This window comes from Ursus arctos, unplaced genomic scaffold, assembly GCF_023065955.2.
Source record: "Ursus arctos isolate Adak ecotype North America unplaced genomic scaffold, UrsArc2.0 scaffold_10, whole genome shotgun sequence".
Taxonomy (NCBI): Eukaryota; Metazoa; Chordata; class Mammalia; order Carnivora; family Ursidae; genus Ursus; species Ursus arctos.
The window spans coordinates 7,782,926-7,796,168 of record NW_026622764.1 but is presented as its reverse complement, the minus strand read 5'-3'; positions in this window follow the sequence as shown (position 1 = coordinate 7,796,168).

The following is a 13,243-nucleotide window of genomic DNA, read 5'->3' as shown; positions in this document are numbered from 1 at the left end:
ATGTCTCCAACAATTATATCATAAAAACTTTTAAGAGGTAAAGTAAACTTTATTTAATGAAATTGCTTTATAAAACATAGCACTTTCCAAGTACACTGTCCAAGTAGTCATTCTCAGTTGAGTTGCCATTCAATTAGCCCCTTTTAAATGTGTCTTAGAAAATTATACTATAGATCTGTCCTAGAAATAGCAAGGGCCTACTATTTACCATAAAATGCAATAATGCTTATGTGACCATTTTCGCAAAGCATTATGAGTGCTGCCACATATGGCAAGGCAATACTTGGCTCAGTTTTCTTATCTGTCTTCTACAAAGACATAAGACTACTCCTTCCCTATTTCACGCCAGGTACAAATAAAAGGAAAATATTCATAACAGATTATAAGATTTGCTGCTACTGTTTTACTCTAAGGAGAAAAACTTGAGTTTGCCTACTTTAACGTAGAAAATGATTTATTTCCCTGAAAACACAGGTAAGTTTAAAAAGTACTGCAAATCCTTCCATTTATTCATCATTTATTATTTTTTTTAAAGATTTTATTTATTTATTTGACAGAGATAGAGACAGCCAGCGAGAGAGGGAACACAAGCAGAGGGAGTGGGAGAGGAAGAAGCAGGCTCATAGCAGAGGAGCCTGATGTGGGGCTCGATCCCATAACGCCGGGATCACGCCCTGAGCTGAAGGCAAACGCTTAACTGCTGTGCCACCCAGGCGCCCCTATTCATCATTTATTTGATTATATGCACACACACATGTACCTATGCATATACATAAACACATACTTTTCTCTTTTGGATTACGTAGCCTTAGTATGAAAATAATAATGGTGCTCATTTATCATATTGTTAGACTATTGGATGTACTATAGAGAAGGCACCGTATTGGATGATTCATGAATATTAATTTCAGTGATGGTAATAATCTTTCAAAATAGTTATCATTAGTCCCACTTTAAATGTCAAGAAACTAAGGCTTAAAGGGACCGTGGGACTTGCCTTCATCAAAGTAATAGAGGTCATGTTGGCTTCATTTCAAATTCCACATTTTCTTCATTCCTACAGATTTTATAGGACTTTGTTCGGTTCAATCAAGTATTACAATTTTTAACTAGTTATCGTGGTCATGTTTTCTGAGCTTAATTAGGATCCATTTCAATTACTCATGTGAATATACCAAATAATAAATTGTTCATAGAAGCAAAAATAGATTTTACTGTTATTCTAAAAAATTGCTAGTACATTTGCAATCTGCATTTCCCAATACAGATGTAAAGTTTTTTCAAATGTAAAATATTTTAAGCGTAAAATATTCCTAAAACTAAAGGAATACAACAGTGCTTCTCTTGAAGCACAATTATGTATGCATCGGAAGTACTCATCAGGTAGATTTGGTGTCCATTCATGTGATATGGAAATTCACACAACATGTGGAGCTAGATCTCACAGCCTCAAACCTCAATTTTTATTGACTATTCTATGTTCACTAAAGCATATTAGAACCCCTCTGCTAACATTAATAGAATAAGCTATCCCCTGTTTGTAGAGGCATTCACTATAAGGTTCAGGTGATAATTAGCACATATTTGCCTGTAAAGAAACAAGACTATTGGAAGTTATGTCATATTCTGTCATGCAAATAACACTTAGAGCTCAGGCGTTAAATAGAGGCATTTTGCAGACTCAGATCACCTCCTTGTAAATTATCTTAGGAGGCACTTTAAAGGAAAAAAAAATAAATTTGGCACAGGAAATGACATTTAACTAAAAGCATTCTTTTTAAAAATGAGCATTAACAAATTAGCAGGGAACGCATCGTTCCCATCTTATACTCTCAAGCACTTACTGCGGATGGACCTACAAATCACATTATCATCACTTTCTGTACCTTCATCAAATGTCATAGCAACAGCTGCCCTAGTAACTCGGAGTATGCCTTAGGCTAAAGGAGACATCTGTTTGCTGACAACCTCAGATCAAATGACAAATGGGAGACAGAGATGTCGGTGCTTGGCAAGGTCAGAGGCCTTACCTATTTGTTACTGTCAGTTGTAGACACAGGAGTTTTTCTTCATTTGATGGACAGACAGGAAAATGACTCACATAAAAGCAGTTAATGATGATACTAATTCTTCTTCAATCAAAATTAAGTATGGTTTGGAAAGGAAAACTATTCTTTTGTGATGGACAGGTGTTTGCTGACACTTCTTTCACTTTGTGTTGACTTTCATTATACTTTAAAAATAATCCCAGATGTTTCTTTTAGTCTGATCAATGTAGAATTGGGGACTACAAGTTTCATTTATTTTGCGATTTAAAGAGTGGCCCTTTATTCTAATTTTAGAAGGCTTATTTAAATATGTTTACTTTCTTCAAGCTAAGAAAAAGACAATATTTTTAATAGTTTATAGTCAGTAAATGCGAACACTACTTTTAAATAAAGATAATAAATGTAAATGTCAAGTATTTTCATCTCTTAGTCACATTTTTTATCAATTTATTGAAGTTCAGTTGAGAGTTTGATTTCTGCACAAAATCATTTTGAAGAATATTGTGCTATTTCTCAACATATTGTTTCCTCCCAAAATGGCAGAGACAGATGCTGTGCAAAGGAAAATTTCTCAGTACTCAAAGAAAGATGCCAGAAGCCTTTCCACATGGAGTTTTGATTTTGTTAGGTTTTATCAAGCCAGCTTGAGATGCCAGCCTTTAGTGAGAGAGCTTTTATGATAAAGAAAGATTACATCGAGTTCTTGGAGAGATGTGTTTTATCTTTGACAATCCCTGTGTTATTTTTGTAATATTTCTTGGTTACTTTATGCTTTATTTACACATGCTTCTATGTTCCTTCTATTGCTTTTTTTTTTTTTTTTTTGCTTGGGTCTCACACAACCAATATTATTTTATGATTTATTAGCACCATTAAATACGATTAATTTTGAAATCTAAGTAGAGATTCCAGTGAGTTTATTACATGCTAATAAACTTGTCAATTAGATGCACATGAAAATTTAGTCCGTTTAAGAACACATTTCATACTTTTTCAAATATGATAGTAGGATCTGGGAATAGAGGAATGAAAAATGAATCTATCCATGATAATCTCAACATCCAATTTAAGAATTAAGTGTTTAAACAACACTTATATATTTTGTTAGAGAACAGTAATAAACATAAAATATTGGTCAAAGCTAATTAACTTTGAATGAGCAGTTTAGGAAGGATTCATTTCTGATCCCTTTTCTTAAAGACTTTGCTTTTTCTCTTTATGATATACTAAGTCATTCGCTTTCATTTTATATACTTTGTTTCAAAAATTCTGCTAAAATATTTGAAGTGCCATTGACCTTAACCTAAGTTTTTTTGTGGTCTCATTGTTTGGTTCAGGTATGTACCAAGTTTCTTCACCTGCTTCCCAACTGACCACAATAAGATCATATAGTATTAGGTACCTATAGCTAAGCAAACTCTTTCAAGTTCCTCAAATGTGAAGCATGAAATAAAACGAAAAGATCAAGAGGTTTACTGACTAATTAAAAATAGAGTAAAATCTGTATTTCCCTTATTTTGGACATAAGACTCCTATTAATGCTACCTATCATCTACTAATTTCTTTTAAAAGAATTTGTCTCACTCTACCCCTGAATATAGATTTTGTTTTTTGTCCACAGCAAGCCTTTGAGTAATCTGTGTTCCTTGCTTGACGGGAAAACCAAGACTTTCATCCAGGACAGAAAATTGGGGGAAACATTGTCTGTCAATGGTCAAGGGTGGCGCTCAGGGGTTTAACCAGCCCAGGTTGCTTATGCATGCATGATCTCTGAGCCCTAAGGCAGGAAGAGAAAGAATGAAGCACACATTGGAAGCAGAGCGCTGTCAAGTCTTACCTGCAAGAAATGGTTGCTGTAGAAGTGGATGGAGTGAGAGGTGAAGTCAAGAAGACTTGAAATGGTGCATATGAAATGGGTGGTAAAATATTCAATAGTCACTCAAAGCTGAAAAGAGCAAAGAAGAAGGCGGCACAGGACAGGCAATTCAAAATGATAAGATGACAGTAAATAAGTAGATGGTAGATGTAATAGAAACATATTAGTATCTAGTTTACATGTAAAAAGGCTACATACCATAATTTACATCCAAGATTGTGAGACCAGAGAAAAACAAGACAAAACAAAAACAACCGTTTAGCTTACAAAACACAGACATTCAGTATAAGAATGAAGAACACTTGGAATCATAAGGACCAAAAAAAAAAAAAAACACAAAAAACATACAAACATTAAAATAAAGATGTATCTCTAATATTAGAAAAAAATATAACTGAAGGCAAAAAAGCATTATTAGAGATAAATGTCTTAAGGGAGAAGGGTCAACTCAACAGGAATATATAATAATATAATTAGTGTGTACATAATATGTATGTAATAATAGTCAAAATAAATAAAGCACAAAGTAAAACAATTGCAAGGAGAAATAGACAAGTCTATATTCATAGTGAGGTGTTTTAACACACCTACCTCAGTAATCAATAAACTAATCGGATTAACAATTGGTGAGATTATGGGACCTTTGAATAATTCTGTTAACACGCTAGACCTAAATGATAGAAACAGATCAGTTCTACTCAGTGATGTGCAGTTTCCAAGATCACCTGGGTTGTTTGACAAAACTGACGGTAGACTGAGCCCTTCAGAAAATCTTGTCCTAAGGATAATGAGGAGCCGTTGGGACTCTCTTCTCAGGTTGCTGGGCAGCCTGGGTGGTGTTTTAATCTCTTTCCTGTCCTACCTTCAAGTGGGGTGGGACATCTCTAGAAACACCTATACATCCTTTTTGGTGGCTGTTCACTTACAAGAAATGCTGACCCTTTATCTGTTTACAACTAGAAATATACATTAGCAATTTTCAGGATCAAGTCAGAAATACTAAAATAATTTCATGAAATCTATAAGAACAAACAGAGAATCTATCCAAATGAAAACATCTCCACTGGAAACACTCTTCTCATGCTTCAAAACAGTAATGCTTGCTAGTACTTAAGGACCTTTTCTAGCCAGTTGTCTTCTCACAAGAGATTTTTATTGCTTCCCTAGGATAGAAATGGAAATTTTTCAGAATCATACTGAGAAATAAATGTAATTATAAAAATACACACTCTAATATATACTAGATGTAAACTACTAGCACACCCTATATCAAAAATCACTTAATATTATACACAAAAAATTGAATAGTATTATAATAATATTGAAACATTCAAAGAAATTACATTTTAATCTTCAGTAAACATTTTGATTTTATTTTTTTGTAAATTTTATTTATTTGAGAGAGAGAGCTTTTGAGAGCGAGAGAGAGCACGCTACAAGTGGGGGGAGGGGCAAAGGGAGAGGAGGAAGCAGGCTCCCCACTGTGGGACTCCATCCCAGGACCCTGGGATCATGATCTGAGCCAAAGGCAGTAGCTCAACTGACTGAACCACCCAGGCATCCCTTCAGTAAACATTTTTAGCATAGGAATTGTGACAACCAAAATGGTACGTGCTGCATCTCTACCTTCTCTGTTGGGAAATAAATGAAATAAAATAAAATAAAATAAAATAAAATAAGATAGAGCTATAGCAACATTATAAATCTATAGGGACATCAACATCCATCACTAGCACTCCTCAAATGGTAAATAAAGAAAAATCACTTTCAGATTGCTGGATTAACTTCCACTAACTATAATGTTTATAAGGCCGGATTTAAAAAAAGATTAAATGACCCACATATGACAGTATAACACAATAAACGAGGTAAGGGGATGGTTCACTCTAACTCTATCCTCAATTTCTTGCTCAGCAAAGTAAAATTATTGCAAAAACATTTAGTTCTTCAAATGTAGTTGTTACAACTTGCCAAACTCCCCTCACACTTTCCTAAATACACATAAACACCCACACACAGATTCACATAACTTGGAGCAGTAAAAGAAAGGGGGAAAATATTCTTGGATAGGTAAGTAAATCAGCAATATTTTTAATAGTGATGCACAAAGGCATTTTGAAAATAAAGACCAACATTGAAAAAATAAAAGTACATTAAATTAAAAAAAGGAAAATGAGTGGAAGATAAGGTGGAGGAAACAGTACAGAAAGTGTAATAAAAAGGCCAAAGAGATGAGATAAGAAAGAAATGATTAGATTTTTAAAGAATCAATCCACTACACCCAAAATCTCAAATTGGAGTTTCACAAAAAGAATAGAGGAAATTGAGGTGAAGAAATTATTGAAGCAATAAGTCTAGGAAATTTCCCCCAATTGAAGAACATAAGATGTCTGAGTGCTAGGGTCACCTAGTTCCCAGTCAATTAATGACAATAGATCTGTAAAAAGGCACATGGTTCCACATTTCAGTAACCAGGGAACAGAGACCATCCCAACGGGCATGTATGGAATGCATTCATATGACTAAGTATCAATGTCTCAAAAGCAAAACTAGAAAACTAGATAGGAGGGATGTAATACTTTCAAAAGAAGAGCTCTTCCTTGAAAAAAAGGTTTTTCTACCACTGATTCTATAGTCAACCAATTAAGCATGAGTCTAAAATAAATTCCATATACACATTTCTCAAAATTTTATCTTCTTTTCTCAAAATGGTCTTCATCCAAAAACAAACAAACAAACAAACAAACAAACAGGAGCAGACCAAGATCAGGAAGATGTGAAATCCACTTAGCATAGGGTTTTACACGGAAGATAGAAGAAAATGTCCTTGTGTCTGAAATTATTCAATAGAGGTTAATATTTCTGGTGGAATGCTAGGAAATGAATTAATGGAGGGTGCATTAAAGTTAAACAAGCTATAAAAAAAATAGGTCGTTATTAATCCCTGGGAAAAGTGAGTGATGCAAGAGACATGTCGCTCAGAATAATCCAGTCTCACTGGAGATGATGTCTACATAGTCATAATTATGTAAACACTGAATATTGTGGAGCCCAAATTATGAGAACTAGTGTGAAGGAGGGAGAAGAGAAGGTGTTATTCACATCGTGGATGAGAATATGTAATAGAGCCAAATTCGGATTTTTCCATAATTTGAAATCAATGGGTCGTGCTGAAACCTGAAAAATCAAGAACGAGTGGTACACAAATAATGTTAAGAGATATGGAGTTAAGTGGCTGACAAAAGATTGGAAAATTCCTCAACGTGATTACTTCCATGTGCTGTTATAAGCTGGGAGGAGAGGGGCAGAGACTCTGGTTTCCATAATCATGTAAAATAATTTGATTTTGAAACTTATAAACCTGCTTGAAAAAACAATGAATAATTAAAAGGAAAATTAAGGGAGGTAATAGCATATTTAAGGAAAATTTAGTGAAACACTTGAGTGCATAAGTATACAGAAAATATGATAGCAAAGACTAAGAGATGTGAGGGTAAAAGTAATCTTAACATCAAACAATTTAAGAGTCTAGGTATTTAGAAACATTGTTAGTGGTTTATGTGGACCTTGTATTAAAAAATACACCCCCTCAAATCTTCTGTAAAAAATATGGTCAACTTTACTTGGAAATGTGGGGAAAAAATTGAAAATCAGGAGTGCTGTTCTTGAATTTATGGCCAAGTAGTACTCTGAGCACCATTAGGATCCGATCCTTTTATTGTTGCAGAGAAATCCTACATGTACCACACAAACGTTTGAATCTGGAAATAATGTCTATAGTCAGAACAATGGCTATCTATAACTGGAAAAAAACCAGATACTTCTTTATTAATATCATTCTACATTTTATTGACTCTAATATTTTCATGGATGATATTATAAATCATGGAAAAACTACAATGATTTCTCTTACAATAATGTGTTCAGATCTGTTTTTGTGTTGCATTGATATCAAACACCCAATTAAAGATAAGCTCTAAAACAGCTTATATTTCTCTTCCTTAAATTAAAAAAAAATAACACCCTAGATCTTGATTTAATGAACAAAAAGAAGTAAAAATGCATCTTCGATGCAGGCCTACAGGGAAGAATGCTGTGAGTTTTACCTAAAGGGATATTTTAAAATACAGTTGACATCAAAATGTCATCACGTTAGCTTGATTCACTGTTGCTTATTGATTTGAAAAATCTTTTTGTTTTTTCAGTTGGTTCCCTAACAGAGATTGTATGTGAATATTCATAATTTTTACAGTCAATGGCCATAAAAATTATGACACTCCTTTGTGTGAGATGGAAGTATAAGCTATTTACCGGTTTGTTGCTTCTTACTTCTACATTCATTTCTTAATATGTAGATTGCTTGATCCATTGAAATTACCTTCCATAGATGTGATTTCTATTACCTAGCATAATGCAACCATCACAAAATGTCATTTCATATGATAAAGTTTGAGTAGGTTACCGAAATAAATATACATGCATTTATGAAGAACATAAATAATGGATTTTCCAATGCAAATTTGGATGCTAGCGGCAGAATCCTCAGACATTTTTATTTGTAGCCACTTTTTTTATTGTGTCTTAGAAGGTAAATATATCAGAAAATGTTTGGCATCACCATGGATGTCGGTCTTAAAATACCACCTAAATCGAGGCATTATAACATCAAACAAATAACATAGACTAAAATTTGACCATTTTTCAAATATGTTACTGTTTTCTTCTTATCCAGCAATTTGATTTGATCCTTTGACAGTAGTCAATTACCTGCTATATAGAAGGCATTGAACTAAGAGCTGAATGGGTGGGTATACATAGACGAAGGAGGCCCAGTTTGTGGCTTCCAATAGCTCACAGTCTAGTAGGTGACACCAACGAATACGAAATAATTGTAATGCAAAAAAAAAAAAAAGCCTAGAGTAAATGTAGTAAGGAAGTACAAAATATAATCAAGAGGAGGTAGAAAGAAATCAATCCGTTATAGAGGCTCTGGGTAATTTGTGGGGCTTTGCCTGGGGCTGAGGTCCTTCAAAATTTGGATGTGGTGATACCAGATCCTCGATCAAGATGGAGTGTGAATAACCAAAGTCATGGTTACTTTTGGAGGTAAAGATGAAATCTTTTCTGGACAAGGGTAAGAAAGTAATATGTCCAGTACGGTGGTTACCAGCCAGATGAGGTTATGTAAGAACTTCAAATGAAAACTGGGTAATGTGCTCAACCAGTACACTTTGGGGTGTAAAAAGCTGAGTAGAAGAGAGCAAATTTACACGTACATATACCTGAATTCGGGCTCTGCCATTTCAGAGCACTGTGGACTTGGATCAATCACTGAAGCTTTTTGAATTTGATTTATCTCTTCTGTAAAATGAGGTTAAAAGAGTAATAGAGAAGGCATGTAAAGTATCAGCATGATGATGGGACGGTGGAAAATACTGAATACGTGGAAGCTATTACTGTGACTTTACAGGTGAGGGGATTTGAAGTTCTTAGGGGTTCAGGGACTTGCCCAAGGCAAACGCTAGTGAAAGGTGGAGCATAAAGCCCTAACAGGTGTCATGAAAGGACTCCACAAGCATTTCAGGAAGATCACTCCCTGACTTCTCAGAGCAATAGTTTCTGACATGTTGACCTCTCCCTTTCCCGTGCTTTGACCTGTTGTTCTGAATTTCTGTGGCTCACCACCCTGGTGCTTGATTTCCTATGATGGTAATGCCTTCATATTACAATGGTTTCCAGTTTGGGTCAGGGTGGAGGGGGACACCCTGTAGCCCTGGCCTGAATTCCCCTACATCCAAGACTTCTGATCCTCCTACTCTGAAATCACTTCATCATGAAGGAGGGACGGTGGGTGTGAAGGATGAAACATGATAATTATATTTTCCGTGGGGCAAAGGAAGTGAAGAAAATACTACCTATTGTAATGTATGTAAAACTATTGAAGTTCTCATGCAAAAGATTTATGGCCACTCATTTCTAATTTCTGTTTTTAAAAAGCAGGAATTTTATAAACTACTGGTTGTGTTCACATCTCTCATCAAACAAGCCTCAGTTAAATATATCAAAATTTATGTATATACATATACCTGTAAATGATAAAAGTATCTTTGTACTTTTCTATTAAAATTGTAAAATTTGGGGGCACTAGGTGGCTCAGTTGGTTAAGTGTCTGACTCTTGATTTCAGCTCAGGTCGGGATCTTGGGGTCCTGAGATGGAGCCCCATGTCAGGCTCTGTGCTCAGTGCACAGTCTGCTTGAGATTCTCTCTCCTTCTGAACCTCCCCCCTCCCTCTCCTGCTCTCTGTCTCTCTCTCTCTAAAATAAACAAATCTTGTAGGGGCGCCTGGGTGGCACAGTGGTTAAGCGTCTGCCTTCGGCTCAGGGCATGATCCCAGCGCTCTGGGATCGAGCCCCACATCAGGCTCCTCCACTAGGAGCCTGCTTCTTCCTCTCCCACTCCCCCTGCTTGTGTTCCCTCTCTCGCTGGCTGTCTCTATCTCTGTCGAATAAATAAATAAAATCTTTTAAAATAATAAATAAAATAAAATAAACAAATCTTTTAAAAAGTTGTAAAATTTTGGAATACCTGTGGAGTTGATAGAGGGAAGTTCTGTATACATATAGACCTTTAGAGCCTTTGTCTAATTTTCGTTTATAATATTTCTTTTTTTTCCCACTGAAGATTTTAGTAGCAGTGCCTGTCTTATTTGGAATATATTCTGCTATCTCTACCGAAGATCTTTGCCTGATGTCTATTTCTACTACAGTTTCCGTTGTTCGATAGAGTTTAATTATACCCCATTTCAGAGGGGCTTCAGAGGGAAGGGAGGTGGGGGAATGGGATAGGCCGGTGATGGGTAGTAAGGAGGGCACGTATTGCATGGTGCCCTGGGTTTTATACGCAGGAAATGAATCATGGAACTTTACATCAAAAACTAGGGATGTACCGTATGGTGACTAACATAACATAATAAAAAATTATTATTATAAAAAATAATAATTATACCCCATTTCCCAAAATCAAATATGGGTAATCTAGAAGATGTTTATTCAGTAAACAGTGCATTCTTTCCTTCTCGGGTGCTATGTGTCTTTAAAATTAACCTTTAAGTACCTATAATCAAAGCGACTGGTTGAGCTGCAAAGATCCTAGGAATATTGAATAGGAGTGATATTGTGCTCTTAATAATTCCATTCCACAAGGTGAAGTTTACCAGGCCCCAATCTCTCCCATCTAAAATGCGCAGACTGAGGCTGCGGGGTTCCTTCTAGCCCTGCACGCGCATTTCCTCTCTCCTAGCCAGCAGGTGAACTGGGCTACGCTGGGCAAACCGGGAGTAGGATCTGAGGCTTCCGTTTCTCCCCGAGTCCATGCGCGGGATTTCAGAAACCTGCCCCTGGATGTCCCCATGGAGGGAGAGCCGCTGTGCGCTGTGTACTGCAGTTTGAACGCTGGCTAATACACTCTTCTCAGCCGACAATGCGGCTCTCATCTGCCCCGTTTTGAGCTGAGAGAAAATGTTAAATTGCCTGAAGCAAGATGCTCAAGCTGAATTTCCGTTGGCAAGCCCCGTCCTCAGCCCCGTTGCGGATACCAAAAACACGGATTGGGGAACAACAGCGAGCAAAGCAAAGCTCAGCTCAGAGGTGAAAGAAAGGTGAGTTGAGAAAATGCGGACTTTGAAGATACCCAAATATCTTCAGTATTTCGTTTCCACATTGTGAGGCTGTCATCACTTGCAAACTCCAAAGAAACCATCCGTTCACTCCCAGTTTTCACCTTTGTCCTTCTCAAACAAGATTGGCCGAATTTACAGTAAATGCGCTCAAAAGTGGTACGATTTCAGAAAAGCTTTAAAATATCTGCATCACTTACACAGGGTCAGTGCAGTTCCTCGGAACTTGACGAGCCCTCCGCCCGCAGACGCAGCTATTCCGGAACGCGATCGCACAGGAGGTTTGGGGCGCAGGTGCCTCGGGGGGGCTGCTCGGAGGGTCTGGGGGAGCTGGGGGTCCCGATGGCCGTCCAGGGGCACCAGGAAGGGCACAGAGCACGGGAGGCAGAGCTGGGTGAACGGGGAAGAAAACGTCCTCCCACGTTACTTCTTCCTCTAGATCGTGCCTATCAGACCCTTGAATGGGATTCCGATTGAGAAAGGCTGCCATTGGGGGAAGCGCACTGGATTTCAAAATGCAAAAAATCACAGGTAAAAATATCTAATGAATAATTGTGTATGGATTACATATTGAAATGATACTACTTTAGCCATACTGGGTAAAATAAAAATACCATTAGAATTAATTTTATTTCGTTTTACTTTTTTGATGCGGCTACTGGACCACTTAAGATTGTCTACATGGCCTCCAATGTTTCCTTAGCGGGGTGGGTGGGGTGCTCCAGCGTGGGTTCCAGAGGCTATGGAATCGCTCTGGCTGAGGAGAACAGAAGAAGTCATTCTTTTCCTCTCAGTGACCCTCACCATCTTTATAGTACTTCTCTGTTTGCTTTTTTAAAAAATATTTATTTATTCATTTTTAGAGAGAGTGCAGGGGGAGGGGCAGAGGGAGAGAGGGAATCCCAAGCCCGCTCCCTGCTGAGCACAGAGTCAATGTGGGGCTTGATCTCACAACCCTGAGATCATGACCTGAGCCAAAACCAAGAGTCAGATGCTTAACCAACTGAGCCGCCCAGGTTGCCTCTAGGGTACTTCATTCTGTTTTTTTTTTTTTTAAGATTTTATTTATTTATTTGAGAGAGAGAGCAGAGAGAGAGAGAGAGAGCACAGTGGGGGTGCAGGGGCAGACAGAGAGGGAGAAGCTGGGCTCCACCCCAAGATGCCAGGATCATGACATAACCTGAAGGCAGACGCTTAACCGAGGGAACCACCCAGGTGCCCCTAGGGTACTTCATTCAAAGGAAAACTATCTGCTAGCAGGTAAGGACAGCCAGAACAAGTAGAAGTGTCTTACTTCCCTTGCAAAAGAGATTTAGATTCTCTTTTGAGGAATGAGGGTTGCAACAGGAAGGTTGGCCTCCATTGGCTGAGGATCTCAGCAGAAGGGGGAGGAACTCCTACAGGGGGAGCGTCCAGGACAAGGGGGATCGCACCCTGACATCTACCAGAGCTGAGTTGCTCTCACTGTCCAAGTCTGTGACCAACACTTCCCTGGCAGGGAAGGTGGGGAGAAATGGCCCAGCGTAATAGGTAGTTTGCCCTTAAATCTAAAAGTGAACTTACAATCATTTTGCTTAAATATGGCTCATGTCTAGTCAGTGCTGTGTTCTGTGATTAACATCTTCACCTGAGATTCACGCTG